We start from the raw sequence: 18,164 nt of genomic DNA on the forward strand, positions 1-18,164 counted from the left end.
TGCTGCGTCCAGTGCTCCCCGTGTGGCTCTGTATATTACTGAGATCTGATGTAGATTGGGAGACCAATCTGCTGAGCACCCATGCTCCATCCATTCCGTCAGAAGATGCAGGATTTCCCAGTGACCACCCATCTTAATTCCACTTCCTATTCCCATTTTGATATGTCAATCCGTGGCCTCCTCTGCTCTCACGATGAGGCCACGCTCAGGTTAGAGGAACAACACCTCATGTTCCATCTGGGGATCCTCCAACCTGATGGCATGGACATTGATTTCTCAAACTTCCAGTAATGACCCACCCACCACCCTGCTCCCCCGCCCCTCACCATTCCCCATCCACTTTTTCTTTCTCTCACCTTCTCTCTTTGTCTGCGTATTGCCTCCCTCTGGTGCTCCTGCCCTCTTTTCTCTCTTCCATGGCCTTCTGTCTCCCTTCTTCAGTCCTGTATCACTTTCATCAATCAACTTCCCAGCTCCTTACTTCACAACCTCCCTCTCCCACTTTCATCGATCATATTGTGTTTCTTCCTCCTCTCTGCCTCCCCTCCCCCCCACCTTTTAAATCTACTCCTCATCTTTTTTTCTCCAGTCCTGCTGAAGGGTTTCCCCCTGAAACATTGACTGTACTGTTGCCTGGCCTGCTGAATTCCTCCAGCATTTTGTACGTGTTGCTTGGATTTCTAGCATCTGCAGATAATCTCTTGTTTGTTATTGAGGTAAAAATGTAGTTTTAATGATTAGAATTGCATTCAATCACCTATTGTTACCTGTGATCTTAAGGGTATAAAATATGCTGTACTTGGAGTTTGTGTGACTTTATCGAAAGGGTTTCCAGAAGAATGCTTGGTTGTTGTGATGAATAAGGGTATCTCCAGCTTCAGTGTCTCCCCGGTGACTTCGATCACAGTCACCACAACATATGCTCAGAGATTTGATTGGGGAAAAAGATTAAATGTTTCAGGGTGAGAGAAAAGTAGAGACTTTATATACTATGGATGATGTTCAATCCAAGTGACAACGGGTCCCAGTTACACTTAATAGAGGTGTTTTATGGGTGTCTTCTTCAAACATTCCTGCATCCTTAATATACTAGGAGTGAACAAAGAGGGACTGATGTAATGATTTAATAAGTAAAAACTGAGCAGAATTTCTTATTCTGTGATGATTCACTTTAACTTAAATACAGATATTACGATAATTTAGCATTATAGCTGACCTGATAATTTCTAATACCCTCCCTCTTTCCAAGGAATGGTTAGACCTGTTCACTTACCACCACTTAGGGGTTTAATCCACTGATGATCTGGTGTTGTATAACTTCTGATATCCAGCCAGGTTATTCTTCCCAATTGCATTCACTATCTTGCAGGTTAACACACCAGCATCATTTTGCTAACACAAGGAAATCTGCAGATGCTGAAATTTCAAGCAACACACATAAAAGTTGCTGGTGAACGCAGCAGGCCAGGCAGCATCTCTAGGAAGAGGTACAGTCGATGTTTCGGGCCGAGATCCTTCGTCAGCACTAACTGAAAGAAAAGCTAGTAAGAGATTTGAAAGTGGGAGGGGAGGGATAGATGTGAAATGATAGGAGAAGACAGGAGGGGGAGGGATGGAGCCAAGAGCTGGACAGTTGATTGGCAAAAGGGATATGAGAGGATCATGGGACAGGAGCATCATTTTTCTATTTTATTTTGAGATACAGAGCGAATAGACCATTTCAGTACTTTGAGCTGCACCGCCCAGCAACCCCCAACAGCCCTGACTGAACCCTAATCTAATCATGGTACAATTTAGAATGACCAGCTTGGTATATCTTCAGACTGTGGGAGGAAACCAGTGAACTGGGAGAAAACCCACACATTCCACAGGGAGGATGTACAGACTCCGCAGAGAGGTCACTGGGATTAAACTCGGAACTCTGATGCCCTAAGCTTTAATAGCCTCGTCTAATCACTACACTACCATGGCACCCCTAGTTGTTGTGCAGGTCCCTCCTGCAGTAATAGAGTCATAGAAAAGTACAGATCAGAAACAATCCCTTGGGCCCATCTAGTCTGTGCCAAGTCATTTAAGTATGCATCCGTGTCCCTATCCAAACTTCTCTTAAACGTTGAAACTGAGCTTACATGCACCACCTGCCCTGGAAGCTCATACTACACTCTCATGACCCTCGGAGTGAAGAAGTTTCCCCTGATGTTCCCCTTAAACATTTCACCATTTACCTTAACCCATGACTTCTAGTTGTAGTCCCACCCAATGTCAGAGGAAAAAGCCTGCTTGCATTTACTCTATCTATATCCCTCATAATTTTGTATAAGTCTATCAAATCTGCTCTCAATCTTCTACATTCCAGGAGTAAAGTCCTAACATATTCAATCTTTCCATAAAACTCAGGCCCTCTCTCAACCTTACTTACATCTTTACAATAGGTAGGTGACCAAAACTGCACACAATGCTCCAAATTAGGTCCCACCAATATTTTATACAATGCCAGCATATTACCCCATCTCTGTAATCAGTACATTGACTTATGAAGGCCAAGGCACCAAAAGCTGTCTTTAGGACCCTATCTACCTGTGACACCACTTCCAATAAGTCCCCTCATAATTCCTTTAAAGTGAATCACTGTGGCTGTTTGCGGCTGTCTATCAGGCATCCACTTTGAATTCTAAGAAAGATTATATCACATACAGCTCTGGTAGCCACAGTGTTAAAATTCTTCTTGTCATGTCTTAGCAAAATGCTGGAGAACTCAGCAGACCAGATAGTATCTATGGAAAAGAGTACAGCCGATGTTTCAGGACTGGGAAAAAAAGAGGAGCTCGAGTAAGAAAGTGGAGGGAGGGGAGGGAGAATTACAAGGTGATAGGTGAAACCGGGAGGGGGAGGGATGAAGTAAACAACTGGGAAGTTGACTGGTGAAAAAGATACAGGGCTGGAGAAGGGGGACAGAAGACCATGGAAGAAAGAAAAGGGGGTAGGATTACCAGAAGGAGATGATACACAGAAAAAAAGATAAGGCGAGAGAAGGAAATGGGAATGGGGAATGGTGAGGCGGTGGGGGTTGGCCATTACCAGAAGTTTGAGAAATTGAGGCTCATGCCATCAGGTTGGAGACTACCCTGGCAGAATATAAGGTATTGCTCCTTCAACCTGAGTGTGGCCTCTATGTGACAGTAGTGGAGGCTATGGGCTGACATGTCAGAATGGGAATTAATATTGGTGGTCACAGGGAGATTCTGCTTTTTCTGGCAGATGGAGTGTTGGTGCTCCGTGAAGTGGTCTTCCAATCTGTGTTGGGTCTCACCTATATACAGGAGGCCACACCGGGAGCACCGGATACGGTAGATGACACCAACAGACTCACAGGTGAAGTGTCACCTCACCTGGAAGGACTGTTTGGGGCCCTGAATGGTAGTGAGGGAGGAGGTATAGCATTTGTTCCACTTGCAGGGATAAGTGCCAGGAGAGAGATCGTGGGGTGGGTCAAATGAGCAAGGGAGACGCACAGGGAGCGATCCCTGCTGGAAACAGAAATTGGAGGGAGGGAAAGATGTGTTTGGTGCTTAGACAGGGAAGTATGATCTGCTCAATCTGTCTTGAATCCTGCCTTAATACAACTTCAATAAATCACAAGGTTATAGACCAGGTGATGAAATATATCAGGAGACTCAGAGTGTTTGTGTCTCCAGGGCTGATTTCTGACTTCCCTTTCCCCCTTTGACTGAACAAGCTTCGTCCTGTCCATGACTTTCCAATATTATCAGTAAAGAATTCTATTCTATTGGAAGATAAACCATGTTCATGCAAATGATCTTCTATCAGAATAATTCAGAATTTGTCATGCTTTTAAAGAACTGATGAATAGATTTAATTTAAAAGAAAACTGGATATCTATATTTCCAAATGCTTTTGGTGTTGAATCCAGGTTTTTGGAAGTAGCATTATTACAGTATTTTTGTGTATTTTGAGTCCTATGGATTGGCAACCCATGCATGTTCAGAGAAAATAAATAGAAGTCATGTTTCACTAAACACATTTCAGCCTCCACTCTATCTCCTCTAAATCAAAGCTGATAGGATTTTCCACTCAGAGACATTGGTGTTCCCACACTGGGTTACGAATGCAGCCAGTCAGCACACTTTCCACCATGCATCTATTGAAGTTTGCTAAAGTTTTTGATGACATTCCAAATATCTGCAGGGTCTCACCTATATACAGGAGGCCACACCGGGAGCACTGCAGGAAGTAGAGATGCTGTCGTGCATTCGTTGCAATTATATTTATATGATGGGTCCAGGACAGGACCTCTGAGATAGTGACACTATTTGTGATGTTCTGCTATACATTTCATGCAACTGACTAGTGTAATTTTTGCTACCAGTGTTATACACTAATCACGTGCCTGTTTTTTTTTGGCTGCATCTCACTTCACACTTGGCTGGACTAAATTCTATCTTGCATTTCACCACCCAAATTTGTATCTTATCTGTATCATTCTATATCCTTTGATAACCTTCCTCTCTACCCACAACTCCATTGATTTTTCTGTCATTTGCAAAATTGCTAATCTGCCCACTTACCTTTTCATTCCAATCTCTTATTATATATTGCAAACAAAATTGACAGCTGTCCTGCTTACTCATCTGCAACATAAGTGAGTGATTGGAATACATCTCAACAGGTTGATCGTCTCACGCTTAACATCCCTTGGTGTTTCTGCATTTTGAGATAAGCTCAGTTCAATGTGCCAGCTGTGTACCTTTACCCAGGTCAGTACTGACTCCTCATTCTGTATGCCTGCATTCTTATTAGCATCCTCTATACTTCGTTAGTGTATTACGAAATTATGAAGAGGCTCAATTACAATGATCTTGAGTTACTCGTAATCATCCACTGTAGTTGTATAGTTCTCCATAATGCGTAGGGGTGAAAACTCTTCAGAACAAAGACTGCTAAAGGAGAACCTCATAGGAATGCATCTGCCTTTGTCAAATATGTATATTTTTACCATCCAGCAAAGTTGTTGCACCAAGATCCTTTTCTACATCTCATCACTGTATCAGCTCTTCTTTGAATTTATATAATGCAGATTGTACTGCCAGTGTATCAATCATTCATGTGACTGTTTGTTCGCAAGTGTCCAATCTCTACCCTTGCATATTCTTCTAGGTCAGCATTCTTGCAAATATCCTCAATCATTTTCAAACATAATTGCAGCTGTCAGAGTCCCATTAATACCTCCAGTGCCCATTACATTTCAGCTTGCAGCTTGACTCCACAACACATCTTGAGCTGTGTACTGGGGCTTATATCCATACCTTACTCAGTCACTAACTCACCTTTAAATTTGCACTTTAGAACCACTGGAATATACCTTGGTAGTTTGTGCTGACTTTTATAGTTTCCCTGTTCTGTGAAAAAATTCTGCAGCTGAACCTATGAGTTACTCAGGGAAAGTGAGTACTTCCAATGGTGCAATACTTATGAACTTTTCTATGTCCTATCCTATTCCTACCCACTTCTTAAAAAAACATTCTTCTAAATCTGTACTATGTTGATTCTCGATAAGAAGGTTGTAACTTTTTGGTCTATTATGTTCATATCAAATCTCTCCAATTTTCTATCTTCAGGCAGCACCTCCTGGTGGTCTTCAGTGTGGTTATCGTACACATCAATGACTTTTGATTAGTCGATTTTACCTTTGCAGTCTCAAATTTGATGATTTACTTCAGGAGGACATTGTACATCACTTGCTGTAAAGTTGAAATTTTGCTAGTTTTCTTTGTGCTATTACTTTGTCTCATACACATCTAGAAAGCGTCCGTAGATGTTACCTCATTTGATTAAAGGTACTTCATGTTGTGGTAATCTGGTACTAATGGTATTCTGTCAATTTCCCCTTGCTGAGGTGTTGTAACATCCACTAGACAGTCAGCCAAACTCCATTCAAAATGCCTCCTACCTCCCCAGTTTTATTGCAGACTCAGTGGCATGACATTATGAATAAGGAGTGAAACTGAGAAACAACAAAATACAGTGCAATTGCCACATTGTTTGTTTACTCAAATAAATATACACAGATAAGGAAGAACTTAGTTAAGTTTCGTGCAGGTAAATATTAGAAGATTGCAACAAAGAGGTACTACAGGCAAATAGTGTAAGCCATTAGCGTCTAGGTTGCTGTCTAATAAGCTCATAAACAACGTTCTATTTCAGCAAAATCCTATTGATACCTTTATTTCTAAACTATATAACATCAACATACAAGCAATGGTTCTGCTAGGGAAGCAATAGAATGGCTTTAGATAGAAATATCCTTAGCTCCTAACATAAACCTCTGGCCTTCTGCTAGCCAATATGCTTACCTACTTACTGCTTCCTGACCGTACAGGAAGCGACCCAACACAGATCTGAAACTGCTCATTTCAAAATAAAGGCTGAATGTCCTTAATCACATAGTTAAACGAAACTAATTGCCTGAAGGGCAAAATACAGTGTCCTTTTCTTAGAAGTGAACTCATTTGATTAAAGGTACTTCATGCTCAGCTTATCCATTTCAGGCACTTCCAACATTCACTTCATTGAACACTATAGGAATTATGTTCTAATCCTCATTAAAGATACTTTTTCCTTACACAGTGCATTCCTTTTTGAGCTGTATACGTTAATATTCACAGCACCCGTAACACCTAAGCAATGTTGATTGTTGACTTTCTGTTCTGATTTTTTATTGCACTGTGCAACATCTGCCTTTTCAATGGCTATCCAACATCTACACCCTGGTGTGGCGTAGCTCTGCAGCTTTGTACATCTGTAAACATTTAGATTAGATTAGATTATGAGGACACGCAGTCCTCTTTTATTGTCGTTTAGTAATGCATGCATTAAGAAATTATACAATTTGTTCCTTCAGTTTCACTTTCGAAACTGGTGTTTCACTTTTCTGGAAATATGTAAACACTAGTCCCTCAGTCAAGGTCCCCTAGGTTCCTCTAATAACCTGATAAGTGAGTCCTTCACATCTGCAAAACTGACGAATCTCTCAGAGGATTCCCCTAGCTCATATTCGCAAGGAAAGAATTGGTGAAGGTCAATTGCCTCATTTCCAGGCAAATTTCAACAAGCTTGAAATGCACCTAATGAATTCCCAAGGGTCTCATTTGAGGATTTTATTGTGTTATACAATTATCTTTCCATATAACAAATCAGATGAAAAGGCATCTTAACTTATGTATGCTTTAGTTTATCTGCTATAGTCAGCTTAATTTATAATTTCAAGTTTTCTCTTCAAATCTTCAGTTTACTTGCCTAGAAATACAATTGCTCTGGAATTGTGATGTGCTCCATTGTACATTATGCCAAAAGAATCACGCATATAAACTTGATTGCAAGGAATCCTGTCTGGCTTACAGGATTCAGATTCATGACTCTAAGTTTCTGACATATCCATAAGCAGCATTTCTAACACCATGTTTCCTTTTTCTTCCCAAGATACTGAAAAAGAATAATTCAGATTAAGGGGAATAAAGTGTTTGCTGTGATCTTTGCTTCCGGACAGAAAATTCAGTCATTGATTCAAAGATTCAAAGTATGTTTATTATCAAAGTACATTTGCAGTATACAACCCTTAAATACGTCTTCCCCACAGTCACAAAACAAAGGAGAACCATGGGACCAACTTGCTCAAAGAAGAGCATCAAACATCAAACCCCACTTCCTCCCACATGCAAAAATAAATCACCAAATGGCAACAAAACGTAAGTGAAAAACATAGAATATAAACACAAAATCATAAGGCGTATTTCAGTACAGTTCAGCTCAGTGTTCATTATCCACAGGCCATGCTGATTCAAAAATCACCCAAAAAGTATAACAGAAGGAGAGTGACCAGAACTAGAACTAGAAAGCAGAACACATCGTAAACCTGAATTAGAGTGCAAATCTACAAACCATGTCAATTAAGCCTTGCTCCAGCATCAACCACCAACAGCATCGAGGGAGAGAGAGAGATCGTTCAAACACAAGGACCTTTCCTCGGGAGTAGAGAGCGAGAGACTGCTACACACAAACACCTTCTCCAGCAGCAGCAAGAAAGATACTGGTAGATGGTGCTGAACAATCGGTCGTCCTCTGTACCCGCCTTGATGATTTCAGTCCTCCTGGGCACTTTATCCAGTGTGATCAGTGAGAGGTGGTATCGATTATGGGCCCGTGCCCTGTCTCCTAGCTTCCTGGCCTCCACGCCACAGGCTTTGGTCACAGCCCTGTGGAACACTTTCGGGGACAGCAAAGCGCCAGATTACCCCATCAGTCTGCCAAAATGCCAGTAGCCAGGCTCTAATAGTAGCAGAACCATATCTGGAATAAACAGATGTAAAGGAAGTGAAAGGAATTTCTACGCAAACCGTTGTGAGGACGTCGCCTTTGGTAGCGTTGTTTGCTGGCACCAGCTTCTGCCAGATTATCCAATTCTACCTAAGGGAGCAGTTGTTTGTGGTTAATACCCAATATTACGTTAGCCTAATATGGTACAGCTACAGTGTTCATCCTGTGTTAATAGGAATTCAATGGCATAAAAACCATTCTCAAACATCCAAATGTACCTTTTCCTAGAGATGCTGCCTGGCCTGCTGTGTTCACCAGCAACTTTGATGTGTGTTGCTTGAATTTCCAGCATCTGCAGAATTCCTGTTGTTTGCGTCTCCAATGTTCACCTCATTTATTTTCAATTTAGCCAAATGAAAAAAAAAATTAGTATTTAGTCATATCAAGGAATAGAACTCAACACAGGAACAGGCACTTCAGCCTACAATGTGCAGAACTGATTAAGCTCATAACATATCATTCCTTCTGCCTGCACATGGTCCATATCACTCCATCCTCTGATTCTTCACCTACCTATCTAAGAGACTCTTAAGCACCTCTATTGTATCTACCTCCACCTTTACCCTGGCAACGTATTCTAACCAACTATCATTCTCTGTGTATAAACTTGCCCCACACATCTCCTTTGAACTTTCCCCTCTCATTTTTAATGCATGCTATCTAGTACTAGACACTTAAAATGCTTGTACATAACAGTTTTCATAAAGTGCGGGTTAGTGTGTGAAAAGGAAAATTAAGAAGTGCACCTTTTCAAATTCCCTCTTGTTGACTAAAATGGATGGTAACAACATATCTTCAGAATCTGGGACATATTCATGTAAGTGAGACGCCCAACTGAGCAGACAAATTAAACATTCATAAAAGCTAGAAAACTAAGTTAAACATACTAGTTGAGATGTATCATTTGTGTTCAAAGTTTTATTTATCTGAATACTAAAAGCAGCTTTAACATTCATTCAATGAAGTGGTTTATGTAAAGTTCTTTCCTATATGTATGTGAAGCCATGAGTGAGACTGAAAGTTATAATTTGTTATGCTAGCTTATTTGCAGTTGTTTAATAGCCTGGTTTGGGGCATTGATAAATTTGACACCAATTTCATGCATTAAAACCATGGCTTTGAAGACAGTTAAACACCAGTGAATTTTGGCTTCTGCTCTTAAATGCTGTCAATATGGTTCTGCATTTCTTGACTGCTGTGGGTCAGATCTTAACTCGGATTTAGAATCATAAAGCAGTGATGTGAACAAAAAAAGCTTAGCCCTCACATAACTGAAGTCACATTTAATACCTCGGATTTGGGGGTTAAGCTGAAGTCCATTATAAATCTGAACATAATTGTAAAAAAATACTGAACTGCTACTGTTATCACTCAGCTGAAGTATGTAGGTGCCGGATTTTTACTTATTATACACAATGTCTTTTCTTCTATGCATTTGGTAGAGATGGCTTATAACTTTGGCATTGATCCATGTCTAACGCTTCACTGGGTCGACACACAAAGAGTTCCTGATTGCAACTTTAATCCTAACAGGAAAAATGAGGGAATTAAAGAAGAAGATGAATTTCTTATTCAACAAAAAGAAAACCTACAAAAATGCACAAATAATAAGATTTTGAATTGCATTACACTCCAGAAACTAATCGTGATCCAGGGACTATCTATCTTGAAAAAAAACATATTTAGAAAATAAATATGAATAGCTGACCAACCGAAAGACATGGAAATATTTTTGTGCAATATTATTAATATGTGAACAGACAGATAATTATAATTTGCTCATATTTGATGTTGGTTGATCTTTCCATTAGGACTGTGCAACTGAATGTGCTCAGTCCATCACAGGTAAAGCCCTCCCAATCACTGAGCACATCAACATGAAACACTGGCGGAGGAAAGCAGCACACAGCATCAGGGATCCCGGCCACCCAGGTCATGCTCTCTCCTTGCTGCTGACATCAGGCAGAAGGTGTAAGCTTCTCATGACACCCACCACCACCAGGTTCAAAAACAGTTACTACCCCTCAACCATCAGACTCTTGAACAAAAAAGGATAACTTCATAATGGACTCACTTTCAAGGAATTTTTGTCATATGTTCTCATTACTTATTGCTGTTTATTTATATTTGTAATTGCACAATTTGTGTCTTCTGCACTTCAGTTTAACATCCTAGTTTGTCGGTCTTTCATTGATTCTGTTATAGTTACTATTCTATAGATCTATTGACTATGCCCACAGGGAAATAAATAAGGTTATACATGATAACCTACATGTACTTTGATAATAAAATTTACTTTGATCTGAAGTTCGATTGATTCCAATCTGTAAACCATGCATTCCATATTTACTACTTTGCCTTATGAAAGTACAGAGAGTCTCCCTGTTAATTTCAGTCTGATGTTATGCCTCTCCAGGACAGGGTATTTGGTGATCATATCATCTCTGTTAATTATTTGAGCTTTTTCAAAATTATGTTTTTATAATGCTTCATTTGAGTATTTTTACTAATAATTAGCCAGCTGAACCCAGTTCATTTCCAATACTTGAGAAATTCAGCTATTAATTTTCTTTGAATTACCTTCAAAGTCCTGATATTGATCCTGTAATCAAAATGAAAAAACATTGCAGTGTAAACAATACTTTCTTTTTTCTATTATGCAGCAATGCTTTTACCTGCCCTCAGGTTCGTTACAGCAATTCTACAGGGAACTATCTTGATTTGAACTGGTCAAATACATAGCTTTAACGTGAGAGGAACCAATTTTAAAGGAGCTGTATTTAACACAGAGAATGATTTAAGAGGGTCCAGTTTAAGATGGCACTGGTGAAGCAAAACAATGACTTGTAGGTATCAAACAAAACAAACAAATTCTGTATCAATCACATTTTTTCTGGTAAACGATCATTGCGATCAATAGCCTGTAACTACCCTTTTGGAGTGGATCATGTACTTCCTGGTATTTTTGCGGTGTGAACTGAAGCCCTGAAGGTGCAGGACAGTTGCGATGTGGCATGCGTGGGCTGAGTAGAGGCAGCGTGGCCTGGGCACGAGAGTGGCGAATGATCCAATGTTTGGCTACTGCTGCGGCAGACATGGAGGCGATATGATGTGGCAGAACAGAGGTGAAGTGATACCAAGTTGAAGTGGCCGAGCTGCACCTGGGCCCAGGAGCAAGGAAAGGCCCGAGGTTTGATCGATTTAAGTTCCAGAATGAATTGGAAAGGTAAGGTATGTGCCAAATCGAGACGGCGGAGCTTGGGACCGAGTGTGAATCGAAGCGGCAGGGCCCAGGTCTAACAGCATGAACCAACCTGAGATGTGGATGATTTAAACACTGGGTCAGATTGAAAAGGTCAGGGTGTCATGGCCGGCAAGGTTCAGCTCTCTGCCCTGCAAAGTTTGCTCATCTCTGCACTGAACTGAGGCTGTGGCCTGCAACTAACCGGTTCCTGTAACAGCTGCAGTGATGCCAGGCTTTGCGGCTGTGGACTCACTTCTGTGAACTTCAGTTTGGAATGTTATTTGCTTTTATTTTCTGCATGATTTGTTTTTTTTCTGCACCTTGGGTCTTCTGTTTTTAGTAACTTCTGTTGGGTTTGTTTTGTGGCTGCCTGGAAGGAGACAAAACTCAAGGTTGCCTATAGTATACATTCTTTGATAATAAATGTACTTTGAATTATGATACCTGACATACACTGTCAGAGAAGTCATAGATTAAGACATAAGTACTATGTTTAAGAGTCATTTATGTAGACAATTCAATGGACAAAGCATAAAAGAATGAAGTTCTAATGCAGACATGTGGGATTAGTATAGATGGACAAAACTGTTATCATGGATACTTGTCTGCAACTTGTTGGTATGTTCCTTTAGTTCATAAGAATTGTTCCTATGTTTGGAAATACTTTGTAAATCTATTGTAACTCAGAAATCATTATAAATCAGAAATACACTGTGACTGTTAAATATGTATTGAGAACTATTTGTCAAAATTTAAAGGTGCATCATTAAAACTAAAATAAAATGTCTTTAAACTACTTTGTTAGCTGCAAGTATCTCCTCCTTGGAAAGAGTGTGGGGGGTTTGCAAGTCAAGCAGTGGATGTTGGTAACTAGTCCTCACACAGAGACAGGACCAGGAAATAAGCTAGTCCTTGAAGAATAGGTAGATACAGTAGAACTTGCTATCTATATCAATATTGGATAGGGCTTAAAATCTTCTTTTGAGTTTAGGGTTTTGCGAACAGGGAACCCAATACCATCACAACATCACATTCCGTTAGCATTGGAGGCACCTTTGAGTCTTCTGGAGCTTTTTCCATTTTTGTTCCCTAGATATTGGTGGAACTATTAAGATTTCATCTTTGACCACAGTCAGTATCAGAGAAGCACAAAAGCTCAACTGGTCTCTCTACCAAATGCAATTCAGACAAAACTTTGACTTTGAAACTCAGAGGAGAACAATGTAAGGAATGAAGACAGTTATACCTCCTGTGCATCTCTGTAGATTTTACAGACAGTTTATTTGAGGAAATAACTGCTCCTTTATCAATTTCATAATGCTCCGTTATTGATTTTGCTTTTGAAATTACTTAATATGAAAATCTACAAATTAGAAAACTGACAAAAAGTTTTAATCAAACGTCTACATGATATGGTTATGGTATTAGTTTAAATTGATAAATTGGTTTATTAATGTCACAAGTACTGAGGTACAGTAAGAAACTTTGTTTTGCGTGCCATCCATACAGATCATTTCGGCACATCAGTGGATTGAGAGAAAAAATAAAATAGTGGACTGCAGGATAGTATTTCTGTTAAAGTGCAAACAATAAGCTACAAGGCCAGAACAAGTTAGACTGTAAGTTCAAGAATCCATTTTATGACATAAAATTGTGATTTAATTTCTATAGGTCTTCAATAATTAGTTATCACCAGGAATGTTTCATGCATTAACATTAAATCTATAGCCCCAAAAACCAAGAAGATTGAGGGCACTCAAGAACAGAGAAGAGCATCATATGGAGATTCATTCTGAAAGGGAAATAAATAATCATTTCATCATCTTCTCTTAGTCTATTTCACAATGCTCCTCACCTAACAATATTGTGGGCGTACTTTATCCAGCATGACTGAAGAGGTTCAAGACGGTGTCCTAGCGCCACAACATTTAAGACAAAGAAGAACTGGTAAATAAATGCTTGTCATCTCTGCGACGCAAACATACCGAGCATGACTAAATAAAAAAAATCTAAAACGAGGTTTGTTTTTCAGTCCTCAACGGCTGTTATGGAACCATAACACCAAAAAAGAAAATAATCCAAAAATATTCTAAGGTGACAACATGGAAACTTCATGAAATAATTTCAACATTTTATATGCATTTTCAAGGTAATGTTTCTGATGTCAGAATCTACTAATGAAGTGAAGTGTTGTAATTTGATCTGATTAATCTGATTTATGTTAATATTTATGACTACAGCTAATGAAACAAATGGATTGCAATCATACAACACAATATTCTGCTAACATATACCAATGGAATTCAGCGTAAGTCAATCAAATGGAATTTTCTGTAATAAAATACTGTACAGAGGATGATAAGATCACTCCCTACAAACACAACAGCAAGAAAACAATTCTCATTGGAATTCATGAGATCATAGAGCATGCATCTAGGCTTAGAGCCATCAAATGCTCCTCACAGGTTAACACTTTCATTCCATTCTCTTGATCCTCCTTTACACCTGCTCCAATGCCACTGCTTTTTTTCTTAGATAAGGGGCCCAAAACTTCTCACAAAACTCCAAGTCCAGACGGACTCATGCCTTATAAAGTCTCAGTATTCTATCCTTGCTTATATATTCTGGTCTTCTCAAAATGAATGCTAATATTGCATTTGCCTTGCTTACAGCCGACTCAACTTGCAAGTTAACCTTTAGGGAATCTGACACAAAGACTCACAAGTCCCTTTGCTCCCCTGATTTCTGAATTTTCTCCCCAATTATAAGTCATCTATGCCTTTATTCCTTCTACCAAAGTGCATGATCATATAATTCCCAGCACTGTGTTCTATCTGCCACTTCATTGCCCATTCTCCCAATCTGTCCAAGTCCTTCTGCAGCCTCCCTGCTTCTTCAACACTACCAGCCCCGCCATCTAGCTTCATATCATCTGCAAACTTAGTTACAAAGCCATCAACTCTGTCATCCAAATCATTGAAATATTATGTAAATAGAAGCGGTCCCAACATCAATCCCCGTAGAATACAATTAGTTACTGTCAGCCAAACAGAAAAGGCCCACTTTATTCCCACACTTTGTCTCCTGCAGTCAGCCAATCTTCTGTCCACGCTCTTAACTTACTTAACAGTCTCACGTGTGGCACCTTGTCAAAGGCCTTTTGAAAATCCAAGTAAACAACATCCATTAACTAACTCCCTTTTGTCTATCTTGCTGGTTATTTCCTCAAAGAATTCCAAAAGATTTGTCTGGCCAGATATCCCCTTGAGGAATATGGAAGGGTGCTGCCCTCTAGTGTTTGCTTGGTGATGCTCTCACATGTTCACTCAGTGGGAAAACAGCCTGGACAAGGACAACATACCATCGATCTATAGGCCATGTCACTCAGGTACCTGAGTTGTTTTTTTCCATGTGATTGTATGTATTTCTGCTATCATATCCTTGTGTGGTATTTGTGCTGTCTGCTGCTGGTAATGTGTTTCGCACCTTGGCCCCAAAGCATCACTGCTTTGTTCGGTTGTATTCATGTACAGTTGAATGATAATTGAGCTTGAACTTTAACTTGAACCCATGAAGACATGGGCCTATTTTATCATGTGCCACACATCATAAGATAATAAGACCATAAAATTTAGGAGCAGATTTCAGCCATTTGGCCCATCAAGTCTGATCCACAATTTCATCATGGCTGATCCAATTTTCCTGTCATCCCCGATCTCCTGCCTTCTTCCTGTATCCCTTCATGCTCAGGCCAACCAAGAATCTATCAACCTCTTCCTTAAATATATATAAAGACTTGGCGTCCACAGCTGCAAGCGGCAAAGAATAACACAGATTCACCACTCTCTAGCTAAAGAAATTCCTCATCACCACTGTTCTAAAAGGATACTCCATAATTCTGAGGTTGTGGCCTTAGGTCTTAGGCGTTCCTTCTAAAGGAAACATCCTCTCCACATGTAGTCTATCAAGGCCTTTCACCATTCAATGAGGGCACCCCTTATTCTTCTGAATTCCAGTGAGTACAGGCCCAGAGCAATAAGATACTCTACATATGATAAGCCATTCAATCCTAGAATCATTATTGTCACCCCCTTTGAAACCTCTTCAGTTTCAGCATATCAGTTTCAGCAGACAAGATAAGAGGTCAAAAACGGTTCACAATACTCCAAATGAAGCCTCACCAGTGTTTCATAAAGTCTCAACATTACATCCTTGCTTTTATATTCTAATCCTCTTGAAATGAATGCTAACATTGCACTTAACTTCCTCACTACCAACTGAGCCGGCAAATTAAACACTATGGAATCCTGCACAAGTACTCCTAAGTCCCTTTGTCTCCCATTTTTTTTGTGTTTTCGCTCCATTTAGAAAATAGTCAACCTTTTCATTTCTTCTACCAAAGTGCACGATCATATACTTCCTGACTCTGTATTCTATCTGCAATTTCTTTGCCCATTTTCCTAATCTGTCCAAGTCCTTCTGTAGCCTCTCTACTTCCTCAAAACTACCTGCCCTTCACCTATCTTCATATCATCTGCAAACTTTGCAACAAAGCCATCAATTCTATCATCCAAGTCATTGATACAATGTAAAAAAGAATCGGTTCCAACACAAACCCCTGTTTAACATCACTAGTCACTGGCAGAAAAGGCTATCTTTATTCTCACTCTTTTCCTCCTGCAAATCAGCCACTGCTTTAGCCATGTTAGAATCTTTCCTGTAATACCATAGGCTCATAGCTTGTTAAGCAGCCTCATGTGTGGCACCTTGTCAAAGACTTTCAGAGAATCTATGCAAACACTATCAGCCAATTCTCCTTTGTCTATCCTGCTTGTTATTTTTTCAAAGAATTCTAGCAGATTTGTCAGGCAAGATTTTCCCTTGAGGAAACCATACTGACAACTGTCTCTTTTATCATGTACCTTCAAATACCCTGAGAAATCCCTAAAAATCAAATCGAATATCTTCCCAACCACTGATTCATGCTCACTGGCCTTTAATTTCCCTCATCTTGCATCCCTCCCTTCTAAAATAGTGGAATGGCATTTGTCTAATTTACTTCATTGCTGGAAAACAGCAATGCAAAATAATATAAAAGGGCTCCTGCTGATATCAGTCTGGGCTTTTTTAAAGGATTATGTTTCTTAATATGAACAAAAAGGAGCAAGTAATTAAACATATATCAGCATTAATCAAGTAATTTAAAAGAAAATGTATGTTAATTATAATTGTAATTGCACTGTTAATGAATAGTGTAAAACAATATTTCTGAGAAGTTAAAAAATATTTTTGCTTTACCCTTGATTGTCAAAGAGAAAAGCTTTTGTTAGAGAGGATAAAAACGAAGTGAGTTTGAATCTGTCTGTGAGAGTTCTCTTATTCCACTAGCATCTTCAGATAAACCATAATTCCCCCCTATTTCTCTTACTTTCTCCTTCTTTCTCTTCTTCCTCTCTCTGTCCCTCACTTTCTCTTCTCTCTGTCTCTCTGTCCCTCTTTTTCCTCTTTTCCTCTCTTTCACTTCTATAACTTTCTTTTTCACTTCTTCTCTCTGTCTCATTAACCCTGCCTCCCTCCTCTCCAATGACTTCCTCAGTATGGAATTTACCATGTTGTGTTATCTTTTGGCCAGTCTGGCAATGCAACTGCTCAGCTGCCTTCAGTCATCTTTCTCACCAAAGTCGCCATTTATGAAAAAAGTGCACTGTGTCCTTACTCTCTGACATTTAACTTATTTGCAGCCTCCTCAAACTTGGTGGCTGGCCAGAACCCAATTCTGCACACCTGTTATCCACTAGATTACAAACTGACGGAAAGATGACTGAATGCCTTGCAACCTTGTATACAGGATCTCTTACTATATCCCCCTGCAGTGACTTCCACAGTTATCTGTTCCATTTTTTTTTGAGAAATTGTCTGAAGGGCTTCTAAGTCCCTTTACAATTTAAGGAAATTGTAGATTTGTTACAGAGCAGCATGAAGGTATTTGATCCATCAAGGTTATATGCTTGTTCCTAGAAGAGCAATTTGATCAATTCCATTCTACAACTCTTCCCATAACTCTGCAAATAATTTTCCCTCAATTACTTTTCATTTTTTTTTGTATGCCATTCCTATTTCTGTTTTATAATAAGGGACATCTCTCCTACTTCACATCTGCATACCCAAAATCTTTAGTATCTAAAACCTAGGAGGAATGGGATTTGGAGTTGGGAAAAATATATATAGATATGAGTGTATTGTAAACTTAAGAACTTCCTCATCAACAAAGATACATCATGGACGCATTTCTGCTTTCATCTTAGAAACTTGCCTAGCAACAGTTATATTGATGTAAGCCTCAGAGTTGCCCAGTGGGTATTTATTTAAATATGAAAATATATTGCTTTGTTTCATTGATTAAGATACTCATATGACATTACATTGGGCTTCAGTATTTCTACAAAGGATATTGAAGTCCCTGGAATAATTTAGTTCAATGGGAAATCAGTGACACTTTCTGAGCAGGCAGACACATCATTGAAACATT

This window comes from Mobula hypostoma, chromosome 5, assembly GCF_963921235.1.
Source record: "Mobula hypostoma chromosome 5, sMobHyp1.1, whole genome shotgun sequence".
NCBI lineage: Eukaryota > Metazoa > Chordata > Chondrichthyes > Myliobatiformes > Myliobatidae > Mobula > Mobula hypostoma.